The sequence below is a fragment of the Bombus pascuorum genome, chromosome 1 (assembly GCF_905332965.1).
Source record: "Bombus pascuorum chromosome 1, iyBomPasc1.1, whole genome shotgun sequence".
Lineage (NCBI taxonomy): Eukaryota > Metazoa > Arthropoda > Insecta > Hymenoptera > Apidae > Bombus > Bombus pascuorum.
This window is the reverse complement of record NC_083488.1, coordinates 32,380,794-32,403,555: the sequence shown is the minus strand read 5'-3', so window position 1 is coordinate 32,403,555 and position 22,762 is coordinate 32,380,794. Positions and strand designations below refer to the sequence as shown.

Sequence of the window (22,762 nt, the reverse complement as noted above, 5' to 3'; positions counted from 1 at the left end):
ATCTTACCTCTAATCGTTTTCCTTTCTTCTTCTGTCGTTTCCTTCTGTCCATCCTTCTCTTGTTCGACTCTCTTTCCCTTTTACACCGGTTTTTCTCTTTCTCCCACGCGTAGAACGGTCGTGAGCCTCTCGCGAGTTGTACACTCGACGAGAGCTTATTAGAACAGACGTAGCTAGGATCCTTCGGATCCGTAAACGGCAGGATTCGCCCACGTGGCCAGCGCCTTGAAAGGTATACTTGTCTGTCGTTTTCAACCGCGTCTCTTTCGAATCATTAGCGGGACTTCTCTCTCCGCGAGTATCGAGCAAGCAGGAAAGACAGGCCTCTTTGTTCGGGGGATCAAGGTGACGAGCCTCGTATCTCCTCCCCGCAATTCCACTCCAATGAAGTCGTCGCTGCCTGCTGCGATTTCGTCGGTTTTAGTGGTTTAATGGATCGGCTGCTGGAATTTATATCGTTTCGGCCGAGATTTATGCCGAGCGTGTGTAATTGCAAATTTCGGTCGCCACGGTGTAAGTGGTTAAACACGATTGATTGCACCTTTTTGCGAGATCAAACGTAGATCTATGGATGTAGGTCAGTGTTTAAAGTAGATTTTAGTAATGGCTTGGAAACTGGTATTTGTTTCGTTTGGTAGCAATGATCAATTAATAATATTGTCCCTTTTTTAGCGTTTGATAATTTGATTCTTCTTATTTAACGGGAGGATCGTAATTTGTTCCTAAAATCTACGTACAGGTGAAAATAATATAAACTTATAAATATATTATTTCGAAGACGTTAATATGGAAAATTAAATATTGGTAAAAGGTGCCTGATATCTGGACATGTAGACACGTTTTATCAGTGCTTGAATATAGGAGTGGAATGCGAAATGCATACTTATATATCGCTCAACGATAAATATGGTAGTATTAAGTCGTGTTTAATATTATCAACAAACGTACGTTTAAAGATTATTTAACTTTAATTCCTCAGAAATTGTCGTTTAAAGATTGCGTTATTGGCTAAAAATGGTACGTGTCTTGAACTTCAATTATTCAAAAAATGTACTATCGTTCAAATAATTATCAGCAGCAATACACGCGTCTTTTTTATTTGCCATTCGAAATGTAACGGACCTTGTCAATAATTCTTCGTAATTTTGAATCTTTCGTAACTGTATTATACTACGAAAGGGTGAAAGATGACAAAGTTATCCTCCCGACAAGATACGATTTATCATTCGTTTCCAATACCTTGCGCGCTACTCTCTCATCGACAAAACACTGTGTGCTGCAGCATTTGATAAATCCAGTCCTCCATTCGCGTAACAAATCTCAACACATTCGTGGCACGTCAGACACCGTAACGGCGGTAAGAGCTCGCGGTGGCGACTTCTTTTACCCCGTTGAAATATCGCGACAGAGGTCGGCAACTCGTCGCCACTTTTTCCTACGTATTTCGTTCCCTCGACTCGGCTAAACCAGCATTTGCCGCGATCCGCCGAAAATATCGGGGTGTCCAGCGTATAATAAGACACGGATGAACGTCGTTACGAACACCTCGGACACATGTCACCAGGTACACGGACGAATCCTTGTTGTTCGTTCCTCGGACCGCGTCTACGTCCGCCACTCGTCAATTAGAAGCGACATCGTTCCCGACACGAAAAACCTGGCCGGGCTAGTACCTCGAATCGAGGCCGTAGGGATTCGGGAGAATGACATTAACATACCGACCGTGAACGAGTAAAAGGGAGACAGAAAGACGAAGAGAGTCAGGATAGGATCGACGCGCGTCCACTGGCCACGAGATCGGCAAGAAACCAACTGTTGGCTCTTCGGCTACGAAAGATCTCGCGCGCCAGCTTTCGAGAAACCGGCAAATTCCGCGCGGTTCCCCGGAATCGATCGAACTTCGCGCCTACCGGCACGATGGGCCTCGGGTAATTAAGGAAGACGACTTGATTCTGCGTCGCGTCGTCTGTCGTCTTCATCAGGAACCCTTGATTACCTGAAGTCTCGATCCACCGGATTTTTTAGCTCTGCTGCGACGAGGAATTGTTTTCGGTACGTTTGAGCGTGAGAGAGAGCGTGAAAGTAATATCGAGGTGTCTTTGTTTCTCAGACGAGTATCATCGGGCACGCTAATTTACATAATTGGAAGGAGAAGTGGAAATTTGAATTCGCAGTGGAGAATTAGAACGCTTTTGTCTATGCGAATGAAATGAAACCGAAGGCGAGAGTTCAAACAGTGACGTTATTATGCGCAGTGGTGCTGTTGTAAACAGGACATATAATACCACGTCGTGATATTGAATCATAGCATCAACGTTATAACGTTCAGTTGTAACACCGAATTACAACAGTCTGATTCTTTATTCACCCTCAACTTTTGTGCTATACTTAATGCACCATACATTTTTATAATTGAAGCCTTCGATCAACTCCGTAAACTGATATTTAAAAAAGAATAACATTATAAATAACATTTTTTTAGTGAAAACTTAAGTATATCGTTCGTCTCTTAAAAATTGAATATCAATTATACTACGTAGGTAACGAAATTGAGAAATTTACAAAAATTGGTGTTGACCAGTTCGGTTTTAGAAAAGCTCAATTACGAGACACAGTTTCGAACCTATTCCATCGCTAGCGATCTATTACGACTGATTAGTTCCTCTATTCGTCTTCTTTTCAATTATGCACTTTGCACAATAGTCGCTGCGAACCTAACCGAAACCAGTGACCTTCGATCTCATCGATGAACGACGACGTGTCTAGAAGAACGAACTGAACAATAGCTCGGAGACAGTGTCTGGGGCCACTTGGAAAGATGAAAAGCATCCATTGGGGACGCCGGTCAATTATGCAAGGCGCCGCGAGTGTTTCCTCGTACAATGGAGGTTCGCAGGGCTTGCCAGCGTCTGGGAAGCAGGACGTCGTCTCGGACGTCCTGAGATACCCGCGGCGAGGAACTATACACACAGGGTGGGCGTCAAGGACTTTAGAGGCGAAGGAGAAGAGACGACGCGAGGGAACGGTACGGCTAAACGGCCATATGTGGACACCGTGTAGACGGCGAACAGGCCGCGTGTACGCGCACACGCGCCTTCTGTCGCGTCGCACAAGTCGCCTATGCGCGACCGAACCTACCATTCGTCGGCGAGCTTTCGGTGCGACCGGTGATTTACTAATTGTATGTCGGTCGAAATTCTGCTCTGTGATTGTGGTGTGTTTCTAAAGTGGTATGCATAATAGGGAGATACGAGGCAGTTGTTTTTTTCAATCTCTCGATGTCATATCTCGTATAGATTACACGTTTATGGAGCGACATACGAATCAGTTACCCAATTCGTTATTTAATCGATCGATATAAGCTTGAGATATTGGAAAGTATCTTGGAATATCAGATATTAAAGCGTTAATTGATAGCATGAATATAAACTTACGTCATTCGTCTATACACGACGTACTTTTTTCTATTAATAATTTAAACAAATGTCCGTTTTGTAAGAAAGTAAAAATAGATACCGAGTATCAAACGGTAAGTTGACATCCCACCAACTATCTCAAAGTCGTTCGAAGTAATTTTCTATAAATATTTCCTCCTTACTATTCCAAACAACGCTGCGTCTACCCCTGATTAATGCAAACGGCGTATCAGAAGCGATCGCTTCTCGAAACCGTGCCCGTAAAATCCTGTATTTTCCAGCATACGTTCGAACATATTGTGTTCGTGGAAGCAAACGCTTACCACTATAACGTTAACAATGAAATTCCAACAAATCTATCCATGCTGTTTTCTCTTTCCGCTAATTGATCGTAAGTGGAACTGTATGCTCGCGATGGTAAAGGATGGCACTTCACTTTGAAACACACAGGCAACCCCGTGCGAATAGGAAAATAAAGAGGAAGAAAATGAAAAAGTGGCGAACGTACCGGTGCGAGTATGCGTGTAGATGTTCGAATACTCGTTTGTCGAGTTGGTGTCTCGGCTGCAAGACGGATACCGTGTTCCTAAGGAGTCCACTCCGGTTCTCCGGGCAGCGCGTGCCAATGTAAGCGACTGTTTCGCGGTCCTGCACCAATCAATCGTCGGGTTTTACACCGTCGGGACGCAAACTGGTTTCGCAGGGACGTATTTGCGTTAATAGGACGCCGGCACCGTGAATACTAACCACGGGTATGCGACACGTGGTGAAATGAGCCGTTCGTTTCGCGATCAGAGTCGGAAAAATCCAAGTTATGATGTAATTTTTACGAGGTTCGTGCCTTCGCCCGGCTGTGCATGCTCGTTTAGCGAACGACGTCAGTCTCTGGAATTCTAGATTTGACGATTGACGCTAATGATCTTTCACATCATTCTTTTATACGTATCTGAATCGTGGTAGTCGTGTTGTTTATGATTGCGACGGGGAAATTGAATATATTTAGTGGTTGGTTGTGTTTGATACAAATTGACGCTTTAAGTTTTAACTCCAGCCTGTTTCTTGATGTTACCGATTGCTATAATATAATATAATATAATATAAATTTATATCGATGTGTGACGTTATTTATAAGTAGGGAAAATTCAAAATATTCAGCGGAGAAAATAGTACGTGTATATACACTGCCGATCATAAGATATTTAATACCAATGAACGCGCGACTATTTTTCTTTTCTAGTCATTTTACTACAAATCTGTTATTTCATTCGCGTCGTATTTATTACGGTGCTCTAATACGTACGATCGGTATGTAAGTAAAACGTAAAAGGATTCGTAAATAAATTACACGTCGAAATGTTAAATCTACTTGATATTTAAAATACATTGGATCGATGTTGATTAGCATATTCAACGTTCAAAGGAGTAAAAAATTGATGCGGTATATGACACAAACAGTGAATATATTATATCCTAATCAACGCGACAAACAGAGATCGGTAAACAAAATAAGAACAAACCTAACGTAAAGTAGTTGAAGTACAAGTACTAATTGGTCAAGTACAACGCAAATTATGTACTTGATCGAACTATCGTACATCTTTCCCGTTTAATACCCCGACAGCGCTAAACGATTTGCGCGTACCGACTTCATCGAGTAATAACAAACTGCCAGCGATAAGGCGATACAGCACGTGGGTGTCCGAAAGGGCGATATCGATGGCAACGATTAGCTCGATGTTTAGATCCGCAAACTCGTATCACGTAATCGTCTAATAACAGTTTCAACCGTCCACTATCACATGCACGTTTCACGCGAACAACCGCGACACGCAAGATCAATTATCGGATGATCGAGGGTCGGTGTATTTCGTACTGCTTTCCTTTCGTGCACGACCGCTCATTTGCGTAAGTGAGCGCGGCACGTAGAACCGTGAGCTCGCGACGCAATCATAAAAACCGAGTATAATCGACGTAATTACCAGCCAATGAGCGGTTCGTACTCCTAGCTGGATACAGTACGTATATCTCTACCTACCCATCGGCCATCGGTTTCCTTCCTTTCATTTCGACCGACCCACGTAAGCAACGCGAGCTACGCTGCCGCGTGCTTCGCAAAAACAAAAGGAGAAACGATTTTCTCGATCGAGGCATGCCATCGAGAATGGAACGATTCGATCGCCACTAAACGTACAAGCGCGTAAGTACGTAGCATGTGTAATTGTACGCACGAAATCGCGTGCCGCCCGAGGAGAAAAAGTGGCTCGGGTTCGGGCAAGGTTGAAGGTATTCTGGGAAAGGTCCGGTTGGGAAATAACGTGAATGAATATTCGAAGGGAAAGTACGTTTGTGGTCAGGTTCGGAAACAACAGTTACTTTTGAATATTCTCGTAGATGGTGTTTTATGTGTTTTTATGGTAGAGCATAGATTTCCAATTTCTCCGCTGGAATATTTTTCAGATTGATCGTTAATACCAAACCGAATAGAATATATGGAACAAATTCTTGGCATATCTTTGTGCAGTCGTAATAGGAATTTTATAGAATCTAATTGGCTATAAAACGTTAGAAATGAAATGTTGCGTTAACGCAGATGCAACGCGTGTGAATATCATCGATTAAAAATCTTACCTTTCAAGGTCTTTTAAACTTCTTATCCTTTCTAAATTCAAAATTCTTTCTAAACTCAATTAAGCCTCGGAAAATTGCGAAAGCAAGAAATAGAAACCAATAGCATCGAACGAGGCAGCGTATAAGCATAAAGGCATGCGAGGCATCGCGAGATAATATCTCCTTTTACTTAGTTCCGCGCTCTGATGGAGCCGCATCAACAGAAAAATACGCGGTCATAAGATTCTTCTGCAACTGGACTTGGCCACCTAACCGCGTGCTCTCGAAGCTTGGATATACAGAGATTAGAGAGCTACGTGTAAGCGCCTATATATCTCGTTCAGAGGTTGGATTCTAGTCGTGGCGAGCCCTTGTAATCTTTAGCCCTCGAGGTCAGCACGAGCTCGTCCATACCACCGGAGATCCTCCGTAGATAGAGAAGCCCCGGCTGAGAAACTCGTGTTGGTATGTAGCTCGGTACACGATGCTACCCCTCTGTATTGGTAGATAGATACCCGACAGTGCCTGGTCCAGAGGCTGACCGCATATTATGCAGCCAAAGTCGTGCTCTGGCTAAAGACAAAGCTCTCCATGGATCCTGTGTCGTGACACGGCAAATAGCGAGAGCAGTCGAGAGTTCAAAGGTTTCAGAACATTCGGCGACTACATCGTAGAATCACAGAATTCTTTTTCCTGACGAAAGAGAGTAGATCCGAGTGTTCTGGAATTATTTCTCTTCGCCGATAAATAAGAGGAGAGTTGGACGTTTTGCTTGTCATTTCTTTTTACCGATATAACAGAGATGAGTATAAAAACCTTTTACACAAATCGGAGGCTACGGAGGAATTGCCTAAAATCGTACGATTTAAATAGAAGAAAAATAGTAAGGGAGAAAATATCGAGCAATTTCTTGAAATTTCTTGTCATAAGTGGAATAACATAGAAAAAAAAAAAAAACGAAGCTGGCACCCCGCTGGGGGTAGCCGCCCACATGCTATATTATTTTTTATTTATATTTTTTTTTCTTCACCAACAAGATATAACACTTTACCAAATGTCCGCAAGGACAAATTGTAAAATAACCAAAATAAAATAAAAAAAAAACATAGAAAAAAAAATAAGTGGAATATGAGTTCAAACGACTTTTCTTGAAGCCAATGATTCTACTGATCGTTGATTATGTTTCAGTCTTAATTGCATTAAGAATATCAGACGCGTTGAGCGTATAATGTCCGAAAGATTTATAAACATTTCAGTTGGAACGATCTCTGGTACCCTTTGAACGTTCGTTTCGTTGCAAGTTGCGTGTTTGTGCAAGACTCGCGTTGAAGATTAACATTTAGATGTTGACAGCAGAAGTAAAGCTTCGTGTACGAACGAGCGTTACGAGTACACGTCCGTGATAAGAGATAAGAGCGTTGTCCAACAGCGGTTCGTGAGTTTTACCAGGTGTGAACGCTAACTAATAAAATTCCCTTTATCTTTCCGATACTGCACCATACATCTCCCAATATCGAACAAGATATCTCAAACGCGTTTCCAAATTTTGCATGAAACGAAAATATCATTTATTCGGTGAATCTCTCGAGCATCGAAGATTGGATCGATTTTAACTCACGCACTTATATCGCTAAAGTTTGAAAGAGATACGAAAATTTACATAGAAGCTACAAAAGTATTCGCATGGCTAGCAAAAGTACTTAAACGATCAATTATCTATTATATTAATTGTAAACGTCAATGTTCACAAGGACTATTTTAACGCTTGTACACTTAAAACGCCTATTCATCGTATATACTAATTTTTTATTAGAAATATGTTTGCAGTAAATATCTTGTAACTTCCATACGTATACACCTTCAGATTGTTTTTCTTTTTAATATTACCAATACGATCATGACGATAGCGTTTCATTACGGTATTAACGAAATTTCAATATGTTTTATACGACACATACGATGTATACGTAACAGTTTTCCATGGTAAGCGTTCAAATACGATCGTAAGCCACGTGTGTACATAAAGTAATCCTTTCTCGCACGATCAAGCGTGATCCATGCGATCAGCCAGAAATCGCGAGAATCGTAATCGCATCTCGCTAATATCACAGTCGAAATCAAAGAAGAAACACGGAGAAACTGTTGAGGCTCGATTATCTGGAATCTTGGCAGAGGATCGAGGTACTTGCGAAGAACGGTGCAACGTCCAACATATCTGTGATGCAATCACGGATCTATGATCCTCTCTTCGCGGCTCGGTCGACTCGCGGGAAACCTCGAGTCCCGGGACGTTGCGTACACTTCTCGCAGGATCATGCATCTCGCGTGCATCCTGCACCATGGTCCACGCTATAGCCACCATTCGAGCGTGACTTTAGCATCGGTTTAACCTCATTCCTGCCGGTGACGTCACTCTCGCCTTTCCCTCGACTCTGGACCTTCCAGCATCTCCCGAGATGTGCAACCAGCCACCTATCGACTATTATAGACGTACGGACGATTATTCGACTCGGTGAGCGATTTGCGAGCCAGTTAAACGCGATCTTTCGTATGTTCTCCCCGCGCGTCTCGAGTGTTCGCGCGAGAAACACAAAAACCGATCACGAACAGTCGCGAGTTTGCCGCGATACGTGGTCGCCGTGAAAGTAAGTCAATTGTGAAATTTAAGGGGCTACGATTCGACTCGCGTTTTTCGAGCAATATGCAAGCTCCTTTGTTATTTAATTAGAGATTTGCGTGTTGTTCGATTTGTTTGCATCCCTCTCACTTTTCCGTAGAAATGTTTTTACGAGATTGGTTCTCTTCTTCTAACGTGATTCTACATTATAGGTATAGGTATATTAGTATATATAGTATATTATATATATAGGTATATTAGTATATATAGGTATATTAGTACATTATAGGTATAGGTATATCTACTATCATAGATATCATAGATATCACTATACTATATGTTGTATAGTTCTGCAGAATATAAAGTTGCATTTATTCTACGTTTACGTAGATGATACTTTAACTGCTTGGTCCTTCATCGATTATTCAATATCCTGAATGTCGACGAAGATCGATCGTCTTCTTAATTTTCTGACGTTAATTCTGACGTTCCACATTGTGGTTATCGAATACTCGTAACAGTATTTATCTCGCAGTGTATCGAATTGTCGCCAATTATATATTGTATCGTAATTCTGTTTCCAAGTAATTTTGATTAATTATGGAAATATTATAGAAACTTCTCTCTAAACGCGCATTCGTAGTTTCTTACTTACATAAGAAAAAGGTCACTAGCAATTGGCTTGTTTCTCTTTCTTGTCAGCGACAATCGGTCTTCGACACCGCGAAATTGCTATAATTGCGCTATCAAACAGTTATTAGGACGAGTGATGATTGTCGTAGCTGGTTGGTTTTGTAATCGCAACGAACAATGTATTCTAAACAAAGATTTATTTCATTCGACGATAAAAAATTGCACAAATTGCAGGTTTTCTCGCCATCGAGTGAACGAATCGATAGGTTCGTCGATTTGTCTTTCTATACAAGGTTTCCGATACCTTATTGGTCTTAATAACTCTGCAGATTGAGCAAAGAATAACAGTAAAACGTGACGTCTTGGACTTTTAACGAGCGACAGATCTTTGTGTTGCCGTCATTAACGAGGTCATCGATGCTCTATAAATTCCGTGTCTTATCTAAATTACGTGTATAACAAGATATTAAACGTTTACACCGTACAATCTACGAAATGTTTTTCCTACCGTCTCTCTATATGAAAACGTTTCTTTCTTCTTTACAAGGCCAAAAAACAAAATATATTTAATAGAATTCTATTATATCGATTTCATTAAAAACAGAGGTAGTAATCATAGATGGTTATCGATTAATAGTTGCTGCGTTTAAGACACATCGACGAGTAAGGGGAAACGATGGTCGTCGAAAAACGAAATATCGAATTCTTCTGGAAAAATTATCATTTTTTATGATCAGGGAAACAAACTTTTTTTCCAAGGAATAGTCTAGTACGTCTGTGTGCGTGTATACCTGTATATTCTTTTCTTCCAGGCTATAGCAAAGAAGATGAGGTAACCCCTAGGGATCCGGCATCAATATCCTCTAACTAAGATGGGCCTCAAAGACCTCTGCATGGGCTTTGAAGTGTCCCATAGATGCTCCAAAAGCTACGCGCGCTGCTGTCGACTCTTGCACGTTATATCCAGGAAAACCGTGAACTCTCGGTCACTTGCCGTAAGACTTTTTCACGCAGAAACGATTGCTTTCATGGGCACAGAAAAAGGTCTCGAGTTGAAAGCCGTGTAACGACATTTTTTACAGAACGTTCAGAAGAAAAATAGGTACTCGTGCTCAAAAGAGTCGTGAACACTTTCTTTTAGAAATCAAGTAAAAGTTATAAAATTTACAAAAATGGCACTTACTTTTTCGCATTTGGAGATAGATTTTGTTATTAAACTGATAAAACTACGATAACCGACGAAGCGTTAAACTGATAAAACGATCATTATCGACTTACGATACGTAAAATTATGCGAGCGTCGTAATTACGATAATATTTATCGAATGATTACTTAGCTCGCGAGCAAAAGGTAAAGCGTAGAAATATTTGAGATAGATTGGTCGCGATAACGTAAACACTATCGCGCCTACGTCGCAGCGACGTACCGTGCTGGTTACTCCGTCCACATTCAGCACGAACTGGTCGATGTGACAAATTACGCGATATCAAGGAATCGAAGTAAGCGGAAAAGAGGCAAAAATGTTGCGCAACGTATTTATCACCGACATGAGCCTTGTCTTTCTGTTGAAAATAATGGCTGGCCGTGGCGCGCGGAACCGCCGCTAACAATGCACGTTGCATCGATTACTCTAACAATCGGTTCTCCTCTCGGCTGCAAGTAGGGAAACGTGCTTTCAGGACGAAGAAAAAGCAAGGGAATTTCGTGTAGGCCGTCTTGCACGTTCACGTCATCGGTATTCCGAGTTTCTTCAGCATCTACAAGAACACACACCACGCTTCATCGATACAGGATTTTTCCATAAATTACCTCAAAACATAGAAGTCTACTGCATTTACAGCGATGCGTTTAATTTTATTCTAATTATATGGATGACATTCTAATGTCATTCCTCGTCAGGTTTTCTTTTTTATTGTCTTGTTTCTCTCGTATCTTTGCCTGAAGAACCTACAACGCGAACGGATTATAGTTCCTCTGTTTCAAGAGTAGGCGCGTCCTTAGAGGAAGTAGGATATATATATCCTTTTTTCTTTTTTTTTTTTTTTTTTTTTCTTTCAATACGCTGCTTCACGAGAACACTGAACGCATCCTACATCATACTCGACCGAGTGGACGCATCCATATGTACGCATAACCATAAAGCGACATCCCAAACGTGGTATCCGTCGTCGAGTGATGCGGAGAAGAGTCGAAGGCATTCGTTATCGTGACGAACGTTCGCACACCGGCAACCTAATGCGGCTTCGTTTAGTGCATTTCAACAAATTATACGGCTGCTTTTCTTCACTTTGTCTACGCAGGAATAAATTTGTACCCGGATGAAACATGGAAATCATCCCGGCCCTATTTTATGATTTTCAAATGAGGTGGAATACATTTGTCTTTCCGAGAAACAAACTCTATCGACGTTATCGAGCTGCGTATAATTTATCGCTATCGAATACCTATTACCTTGTACTTACTAAAAGGTGAAAAGGGCATTGCAATTTTTTAAATAACATTATTAAAACGTCGTTAATAAATTAGCAGAGGCTAATTACCCAGGAAAGATTGAATCACTGTTATCACGAGCTTCGTATGTTTCGTTTCATTACGATAAAGCGACGGCTTTTACTTCTACGTGACAACTAGAACGCGGATATTTACACAAAGTCATAGTTTTACAGGCGCTCGTAGAGAAATGAAGCGAGGAGAAAGAAGATCGAACCCTAAATACAAAAATATTTGCGTTCTAATCGTTAATTAGTCTGATCGATAGTCTAGCGTTATATATCAACTAACAACGTGTGATGACCGAAGAATTTTCATGCAGAGACGACACAAGCAGATGTCACAGGGTAACTGCAGTGGGAAACAGGCGATGGGGAAAAAGGGTGGACGGGTCCATGATTTCCCCGTGGGTCGAGAAGTTTGAAAAGGTAAGCCACCTAATGGTCCGGTGCAGTGGCAGATGTCACATGCTCGCCAGTCGATGTTTTTCAAACGGGCGTTTTGCCGCCAACGCAAGCCGACGGCTTCTTACCCTGGCGTTCAAGTCTCTCGATGTTACTAACGATGCAGCAAACATTAGGCGGCAGAGATCCCGGCGAGACCGCGAAGAAGAAATTCCAGGCTTGTGCAATCCGCGTGCTCGTGGGCCTGGATATCGACACGGAGTTTCTTACCAACGATCGGTCGGTTAGTATATACGTGTGCAACAACTATGTGAAGCAATTGGAACGCGGCATATCGAGGGGAACGAGGAAATGTTCGTCGAAACGTTGAATCGGCACGTAGCGCGTACGTTGATAGCGAAAAGAGAAATTCAATTTGTAAGAGGAAGGTTTCGAGAGATCCGTGCAAATAGAAAATCCACGAACGAAATAGAAGAAACGGTTGCATATGGAAAATACGCGAAGGAGGATATGACAAGTCGAAGAAGCCCGTGGCCAAACATGTTTATTCAAACACTGGGCTCTGTATCGAATTCGTCGTTCCTAAGCCCGATACACCTCTGACGAGGTGATCGGATTGCAGGACGACCGCGATGAGAAATCGCAGTAAAGTCGATCGAGCGCTAATTCGGATGAGGGGAACGGCGAAGCCTCAGCTTCAGGGACTCGATCGTGGTCGATCGCGCGAGGGATCGTGCTTTTTCCTGACCACGGTGTCAAAATGATCAAGAGCGATCGGTGGACGCGGCCCGGGTAAAAACCTATATATCTGGTCACGTAGTGATCCGCGACAAGCTACAAATGGTTTCGCGGGGATCTGTTTACGTTCACGGCCAGAATTTATGGGACGAACGTGCGCCGCGACTCGTACGTGAAAGTCTAGGCTCGCGCGATTTCGAGGAAGAAACACGATGGCGATGGTGCCACCGGCTCGGTCCTTTATAAATCTTTTGGCTGAAAAGCAACGTCGGTATGCCGTGCTTTTTACAGGAAACACGCGCGTCTCGTTGTCGCTGCGCGTTTTCGGTGGCGGCTCGCAAAAGGCCGCGTTTCGACCGATGTCGCCGAGAATACACTCCAGGCCTGTGTGTTGCACGAGGGAAGAATGTACGCAAGAAAAGTTAAGGCGTGTCGATCTACCAGACCGGAGAGAGACCGTCTCTCGACTGTGGACGAGACGTTTCTCTAGAAACTTTCGCCGTTGCCGCGTGAACGTGCGATGGAGCTACGAACTGAAGTCTACGATCGTTACACTACTCGTAGTTCCAACGATGGTAACGGGAACGTTGTAAGAAACAACCGAACGGCAGGGATTGCATCGAAATGATAAAAAAGAAAAAAAAAAGAAATTAAAAAGAAACAACGATTCGATGAAGTTATTTCGTACGATAGAACTCCGTTTCGTATGATCGTTGTACACAGCTCGAAGGTTTCCCTCCCAACACCTGATACATAACGCGTGTCCATGTATAAAGTCACTCACCGTCTATCTGGCAGTGATCATTCGACCGACGAAATATCCAAGACAAGGCATTCGAAACGTTGCACGTTCGAAACTTCAAGGGAACTAACGTTCACTTTCAAAACAAGTAACTCGTGTCCCCGAAGTTTTCTTCAGCCGCGTGCACCGGCAGAAACATACAGAACATTGTCGATATTCGTTCCGCAAACTCGTATTGCACTTTCACGTAAACGAGGCTTCGATATCGAGGAAAAACTAACGTTGTCCACGTGACCCCATGGGTGGCCAAGAAAACAAACCTCTTGAGTGGATAGTACGTGGCGGACGTGCGATCTGATATCGAAATCGAGTTGGTCAGAAGTGCTCCAACAACGATCAACGCACGCAACGTCACACGAGACGGTCGACATGCGTGAAAGAACACAGCAGACGTCTCCAGACAGGCGCGTCCATGAGATCAACTGACGAGGTGACACGCGAGATCGAATTTACGCAGCTGATAAGAGGTGCACGCGCGCACGCGTTATCACTGTCAAACACGTTGACGGCGCATTCTGCGTCGTTCTGGCATCGCTTCCTTCCACGAACTCGTTCTCTCGACCGTTGTTCTCGAGTTGCCGAGAGCGGACACACCAGAGAAACGAATTCCTTCGTCGTTCCTTCGTCCACATAAAATCCGAAAGTTTATCGTCACCGTTTCGGCCAACCTGTTTCCACTGACAACAATACCCCGAGAGTTCTCGAGCCTCCCCTTGTGTCAACGTGTCCGTTCGCCTCGAGACGACCACGCGTTAGTTCTCCACTGTCTGGATAGTCGTCCGTGATCGTATCCACCCACGATGATATGCCACGGACGGAGATGCTCTACGAGAGCAACGACAACCGAACAACAGAGATTTCCACGACGACACACGGTTGTTTCACGGATCACTCGCGGTTCCACGATACTACACACCGAGAGAAAGAGCGCACGCGCTAAACAACACGAGAAAGGAAGAGGCGGCTTTCACAAGAATTCCAGCCGATCTTTCGAGGCCTCCTCTTCGGTCCGCGCGTCTCACCTTGCGGAGAGCGAGTCTCCAGGTCGGCCATGCAACGACGCACAGGTCCACGCTGGGCAGGAGCCTCTCCTCGCCTCTCCTGCACCTTCAGGCCTCTCCCTTTCCACCTTCTACCACCACCACCGGCACACGTTGCTCGGTACCGCCACTACCACCGTCGGCATCGGAGTCGCCACCACCGTAGAGTGCCTCTCCACCTTCTCCTTCGCTGCCGTCAGACTTCCTCGCCTCTCTCGTCACCCCTCTCGACCGACCAGAAGACAACTCCTAGCCTCTCCTCGTCCCTCGTACCCTTCCCTTACCCCTCGACTTGCCTCGCCTCGCCTTACCTTACCACGGCACTTACCTTCCTTCTTCTTTCACCTCCTCCAACGTCTTCGTCCTTCTTCCTTCGTGGATCACTCGGTTTCTCTACTTTATTCCTCTAGCCAGGTAGAGCGACTGCTAAGTATCTCTACGCGCGCACATAGCCACACGGAGTAGGGGCCACGACTCTCGGCCCCTTTGTAGCTACGTGAAATGCTTCTTCGCCGGTGTGGATGCACGGCCAGCATGATCCCCCTTGGTTCTCTCTTTCTCTCTCATTCTTTCTGCATTCGAGGGTTGCTTGCTAGCTATTTGCTCGCGCACAGTGCATCTGCACTCGGAAAAAGCATATGTTCCCTGACTCTGTTTCTTCCGTCAGCGCGACACAGAGAATAGGAAGATACCAAGAGCTACTCCGCTCGAACTGCGACCCGCGATTTAATAAAATTGGAGCGCTCGATGCGTGGGTGTCACCCTGACGATCGTGATTTAGATCCCTCGGAGAGGCGCAGTAAACGTTCCCAGAAGAAGTTTTATGTCAATGCTTGAATCGTAAAGTGGACTACCAGGCGACCTTTCCATACCTACTGTGCACAGCTGCATAGGATAGGGGAATTCCGGAAGCGGTATCTTATCGGGTGTTGTGCCCTTTGGTAAACTAAAATTTTACCTTGGGTTTCGTGAATCTAATAAACGTCGTTGCATAAGGAGTTCCAAGAAGTACTGTTACATATTCCTTTGATTTCGATCCATTCATTAGATAACTCGTTCGACGATTTGTGAATAGTTCTTCTATATTCGACGAATTGTTAGAAAAATTTGTTAGTGCGATCGGCGCGAAAACGCCCCGCTCGTGCTCTATACCTAATGAAGCAGCACTAGTGCTTTACTCGCAAGAATGTAGAATCTCGTTACGTGAAAGCCACCTTGGGCAGGCGCGAAAATACATCGCGTTCTGTTTCCAAGAAGAATCCACAGCCAGTGGCGCTGCCAGAGAACTGGAGAAACTTTTTCAAAATCGCGGCCGGGATTTCTAGCGACTGTTTCTTCCGCGAACCACGCGAAACCGTCTTACCATAAATATGTAATAACACAGGTAAGTACTTGGTCGAGAGACCTGGTGCTTCTTTCTGTAGAGGTTATGCCTTAAAGCGTAAACGCTTTGTGCCGCTAAATAGCGAAAAAAGGGAGACGTTTCGTGGAACTAAAGCTCGAACTGACGCGGCAGATCGACGCGAACGTAACGGGAATTTGTTGAAACAGCAAATGTTTAATGTATGCTTTTGCTCTTTGTGTAATTATAAATAATTATTGCGTATTGCGATTATATAATATTCTAACTCTTTGATTATACATAAGTAGGTTCCTAATGTTGTAATAAATATAACATTACCATATATTCAAGAAATTAGTTTACTTTTAGTGAGAAATTCGAAAATTTTTATAATGTTCGTTATTTAATTCGATGCGTATAAGTTTTAATCGACGTTCGTGAAATAGGAAATTCCACGAATAGCTAGTGTACGCATAATACTTTACGTACATTGCATTTTTCCTTGCTACACCCAACTAATCCCATGTATTATGTTTATCTCTTAGTCTGCGAAATTTCTTAGAAACTAGAAACTTATAATTAACGAGATTATTTCAATGTCGCGAATGCATTAAACACTCAATCGTCTGTTTGAACAATTCGATAAATTCTCTAACTAAACTCAACTTATCGACCATCCAAACTTCAATCATCCACTTTAGTCGGAAACAATCTTTCGTTAAATTTTCACGAGCATTGTTAAAACTTACCGACTCGTTGTTGTACCAAAAATTCTTTTCTAGACCTTGAAAAAAATCGCTATTCTCTAGATCGTTCGAGATAGAAAGCTACGATGATACAGCTAAGAAACTTCCCACAGACGTTTTGGAACGCAGGAGGATCGCTTCTTAGCAGGTGCCTGTCAATATTCCGTTTCGATCGTTGGATGCCCGACCCTCGCCCAACCGTCTCCAATTCATCCCTAACGATTTTTCCCGACCACTGACCGGGCAACAGTATTGTTCCCTTCAAGTGGTTTGACTATCCCTGAGGTATTTGTTTGCCAATGGTCGTTTTCACCCCCGCAAAGAGGACCCCCATAGAGAAACACGACTACGTTAACACTAGTAACAATGTAGGAACAATGGTGCAAAATTGCAGTTCGTCCGTATCTATTCCGATCCCATTTGTCTCGCGTGTCTCGATGGGACATGATACCAGGCCTTTCTTGGAAGGCCGACTTTCAGCTACTTCAAAGGTCTTAAAGCTCTTAACGACAACCGAATCGCTGATCCTTCTATTTCCAATGCTGATGTGAAAAGTAGTGTCTTTCAAACTGTCATTTCTAAAACAATTTGAATTTTAAAGTTAATAGGTTCGTAATTGTGGATTAAACGAAGATTGACTTGGATTTAAACGTTCCTAGAACGAAAGCGAGCGTAACGTTTGAATGTAAAGGAATTTAAACGAATTTGAAGTATTTGCTTTCGAATTAACGGTTTGTTCTAAATTTAAAAGGTTTGACGTTTTCGAAATAGTTACTAGAATAGCAAAAGACGAGACAGAAAAAGTCCTACAATTCTACTTCTTCATAATTAAAAGAATCGTTTGATCAATTTCATTTCAAGATATTTCAATCTATATTTCTGTAGAGGATGGTTGGTCGTGAGGTTTAAACGACGAGATAACTCGCTGTTGAAAGCGTCAGATGTATTTAAAAATATTTAATAAATACAGAGAATGTTCGCTAAGACGCTCGGTACTAACGGATTCGCTAAAGACTGTGTATAGATCGCTAATAAGATCGTTCGAGACTGAGACTGATAAACTGGTCGCCTTACGATTGTGTTCGTTTATTTATACTGGTCGGGGGAGTACCGGAAAATTTTAATTCGTCTTTGTTCGACGATTGCACGTAGCAGCGACATTGTTTTGCCCAGAGTTAATTTATTATTACATTATGTATGTCCTGACGATGTTGATACTCCGAGGCAAAGCAACAGTATGATTCAAATTGTCCTCTAACTCATGTGCCGCTACATTTCCATTTATGTTTAGTAGCACAAAGAATAGAAAATAATTAACTGTCTTACTACTCGCATAAAAAGGGCCTTCAAGTATAAAAAAGACGATTCAACATTCACAAATTGAATTATGTTACAAATATAAAAAAAACAACGAAAAAAAATGAAAACTTTTAAACTTATCAGGAACCAGTGATTTACTATTCAGGATAATACTAATTATCGAGCGTGCAACTCGTCTCGGGACGATAATGGTGATCACACGAGTTTGGCAGGAATCAACAGGTGGTTTCATGAACGCGTGGGCCTAAATTTAGCCGCGACATAACCTCTCCTACTCTCTTTCCGCGACTTCCCCACCCTTGTCATCGAATTTGTTCTCTTTCTGTCGTTCTCCCTTCTCGTCTCTACCACTCATCGCCGCTCTCTTGCTCTTTCTCTTGCCACGTCCTCTCTTACCAATCGTTTTCTTGTTTTCGCGCGTAATGCAATTCGTTCGAACGTAACCGTTGGACCTAACGCGCGATGACAAAATACGCTCCGCCATGGAACATTAAAAAAATTCAAAATTAATAATTATGAAGTAATTATTTGGAAATTTAATTCAATCGGAAATGAGTTCGTGTTGGTTTATTAAACACAGCTCGTATACGACGAATGTCTGTGATTGACCGGTTGATCAACCGTGGTTGAGTATATCAGAATTGGAGGAGGGAGAAAGTTAGTATCACGATTCGATATTACAACTCAATGTTATTTCTCAATGGCACGTACCCTTTTCCATAACTGTACTCTAAATATTAATTGGGATTTTTGTATTCTTCTTTATTAATAAGTTACTAATACTATTGTACTTTTTACTAATAAAATTATTTTAAATTCTCTTACAATGTTCTATGAATAAAACGGTATTCTGCAAAAATTTCGCACATCGCCAAAGTATATTTGACACGACATCGAAGTGTACATTGGTTGTGTTGGTTGGTATCCATTAACGCTTCGCTATTAGCTACTGCAAATATTCGTTTCGATTCGAAAACCGTTATTGTTAAAGAACAAGTTTTCGAGCCGTGTGGCGCGCGCATTTTAATCTAGCGGTTGAATCCATTTGTGGTTAAAGAGTTTATGACATAAACCCTAAAATCAGCACGCGCGTCAGTGAACGAGGTAGCCCGGGGGTAGATCTTTTCGAGGAATTCCAGACGTATCCGCAACGCGGATCAGGGCCATAATTCCGATGGTAAGGACGACGATGACGGCCATAAGGAAGCGTGAGATCAATCTCTATGGCGGCCGTTGCGGACCTCAAGCGAGACAGGGCCAAGCTCGTATCTCGCGCTTCGACGCGCGATTTACAGCTGCCGCGTTGCTTTATTCGCCAACCTGTTCTCTCTTCTCGTTTCTCTTCTCCTGATGTTGCTCGCTTCGAACGAACGAAGGCTCTCCTCGCATTCCTCTTGCAACGTCGACCGCGTTGCCGTACGCGAATCAGATAAAAGTGGCACTGGAAAGTATATACACCGCGGCCTCCACGGCGACTTTGAAGAATCGGTGTGGATCCAGGGGGATCGCGCGCGCTTGCGATCGCGTGACCGCTGGTGTATTATGGATGGCCAACACTTTCAAGAGTTTTCATGAAGAATTAAGCTTTACGAAGGATTAATGTTCTTTGCGAATCTGGATTGTCAGCAGTGGCGGCAAAATAATTTGGAATGCAGAATTTGACCTTTATTTTTGTTATTACTATTATCGTTATTACTATCCAAGCAGTCGAAGAATTGAATTTTTTCGAGTTTGTTGATACAGAGCGTTTGAGAATCGTTTTACTTCGATCTTGTAATTTTTAGTGTCGACAAAAATTCGATTCTGTAGTGTTTTTTTTTTTTTTTTTTTTTGTTATACTCTAAGTAGATTAATTTGAAATTGCGAATTGTGAGAATGCTTATTAGCGCGAATTTCTACTTTGGCAGTAGCAGACGGCGTTTTATAAAATTAACAAATTCGTCATTCGGTATAATGAGATTTTTAACACCTCTACCGAGAAGAATGTAGCTTTTTGCTACTTTATTGCCAGTCGATTACTTAATGTCAATTAGATGTATAGTGCGAATCAAGTTTCAGGATTCACATTTATTTGTCGCTAATATTTAACGGATATCGAGAAACGGAGTTCTTAAATACCAGACTTGGAATGTATTATGGAGTTCTACTTGGATTTACATACCATACTGCTTCCACGGGAATTAAAATTTTCCGCTCGACTCTCTAATCGCATAATTCTTATGAAACTGAATAATTTCTACCAGAAACGCTCGTATATCTATATGTAAAGTATATGTATATCTACATGTACCGCACTTACGAGCGCTAGTGTACATAAAAGTATGTATCTTTCGTAAGAGGCGTGAAATTATACCTTTTTAAGAAAAAATAAATTTCGTTGCCAGTTCGCTAGCCAACATTTATGCTTCTCTTATTAGGATTCTGACGTTTACTCATCGCCGAGACACCATAAAGCGACGCGAGGCAACGAAAAGTGGCGAAGCACCCTCGAGCGATCTCGCACCGTGAACCTCTCTCGTTCGTGCGGCCAACTCTCCCCGCGAAACTCAGGTTCCAAGTATACCACGGGCATAGAGTGTCGACCATAACGTTGGCCAGAAGAGAATACCGGTTCCGAAAGCACAGTGGCGCCGCTACCCGAGGAATTCGCCTTTGGAAAAAATCGCACCGCTCGACGAGATTTGAATAACCCTTGCATCTTATGTCACAAAACTTACTCGACCGCTCGCTTCGTCCATACGTTCCTCGAATTCCTCACACCGGACAGTCACGCGAATTTTTCCTCGGAATCGCATACACAAGCGTACGCTTCCTCTTTTGCTCGATTTCTTTCCCAATAGAAAGTATACTTGATGTCTTTAATATAATTTTTTAATAGGATAATAATTTTACATATTTTTAGAAATACAAAGAATACAAAAGTTAGATAAATTATTTGTGATATTATAATTCTTTTCATATGCACCCTCATAAAAGAGTGTATGGTTACCATACTGACACCAATAACAAACATAGTGCTAAACAATAACAGTGTTTATTCTTCCACTGATATTTTCTCCTAATCCAGGCCTGCGATTAAGAACCTTTTGTACTGTATCTTATCCTGATCTCTATTAGTTTGTACAGAATTTTATTTGTATGAAATAGTACGCATCTTTATGAATTTAATTTGTATGAGTTTTTAGTAATTTCATGTTACGTAGAATTATGATTTTCTTCATATGCATTCTCATAAAAGAGTGTATGGTTACCATACTGACACCAATAACAAACATAGTGTTAAACAATAACAGTGTTTATTCTTCCACTGATATTTTCTCCTAATCCAGGCCTGTGATTAAGAACCTTTCGTACTGTATCTTATCCTGATCTATATTAGTTTGTACAGAATTTTATTTGTATGAAATAGTACGCATCTTTATGAACTTAATTTGCATGAATTTTTAGTAATTTCATGTTACGTAGAATTATGATTTTCTTCATATGCACCCTCATAAAAGAGTGTATGGTTACCATACTGACACCAATAACAAACATAGTGTTAAACAATAACAGTGTTTATTCTTCCACTGATATTTTCTCCTAACCCAGGCCTGCGATTAAGAACCTTTCGTACTGTATCTTATCCTGATCTCTATTAGTTTGTATAGAATTTTATTTGTATGAAATAGTACGCATCTTTATGAATTTAATTTGCATGAATTTTTAGTAATTTCATGTTATGTAGAACATGTTTACTCTAATGGATATATTTCCCCATAAATAGATAAATAAATACATACTACGGAGGTTCTCCGTGATACACGTGCACTGAGCACGATATCAAAGTATAGTCGCCTAAGTCAAGAAACATCGTATGTATGTATGTAGACAGAGAGGAAGAACGAGAGAGTAAGATCCGCAGCGAGGTTTCCGCGAGAATGTTAACGATCAAAGGGCCGATCGATAAGGGGGAGCGCGGTTCGCTCGCGTAGATCGAGCGTTGGTTCCAAGAACTCGTTAATAATAATCCCTGGCAAAATTATTTATTTAGTCCATTTGCGGATTCGCGTCTGTCTTAGTACGTGACTCCGCCGATAATGAATCCTTCGTATATACGTAAGTTGAGTTACAACGACTTACGGGCTCCGACCGAATATACCTGGCTACAGGACCGTGCAAAAGATGCGCCGCGAGGATAACACCATCGAGCTACGGTGCTTTTATTTTACTTGGTTCGCTCTTTCGTTCGTTTCACCCTCCTTACCCGCCTACCTTCGGCAACGCGAACGCGCCTTCTCGTTCTTCCTCTTCTGTCTATACACCCTTTGTCCGCGCCTTCGTATTTTACTTTCGTGTTAGCAGCAGGGACCATTGTTCATCGCGTAGAAAATCGAACGAGCGTCTTTCCGTTGTTGTCGTTTCCTAAGAATCTCCGTCTCGCGAGGGAGTTTTCGTTTCCTGGAACCGTCTCGACGTCACCCCTAATGAGGGGCTGGAGAACACGAGAAACGGACACGATTATGAAGCCGACTTGCACGATACTGTACTTTTATTCCATGATTTTTTTAATCCTTAACTTTTTGAGGAACAGGTGTGTTGGATGCGTTCTGCAATTTGTGTTTGT

General features: G+C 42.4%; 1 protein-coding gene across 5 annotated transcripts in view; it reads right to left on the bottom strand.

The window, feature by feature from the left end:
* The window catches only part of LOC132910452 (epidermal growth factor receptor), a 179,712-nt gene that overhangs the window by 65,083 nt on the left and 91,867 nt on the right, over positions 1–22,762 (bottom strand). Inside the window, exon 1 of one of the 5 annotated variants that reach the window (XM_060966164.1) lies at positions 13,691–14,757. The exons of 3 other annotated variants lie outside the window; for them this stretch is intronic. The gene's annotated coding sequence lies outside the window, so the exon portion shown is untranslated. Of the gene's footprint in view, positions 1–10,456; positions 11,079–13,690; positions 14,758–22,762 lie in introns of those variants that run through there. One more of the 5 variants, XM_060966155.1, reaches the window with a different exon arrangement.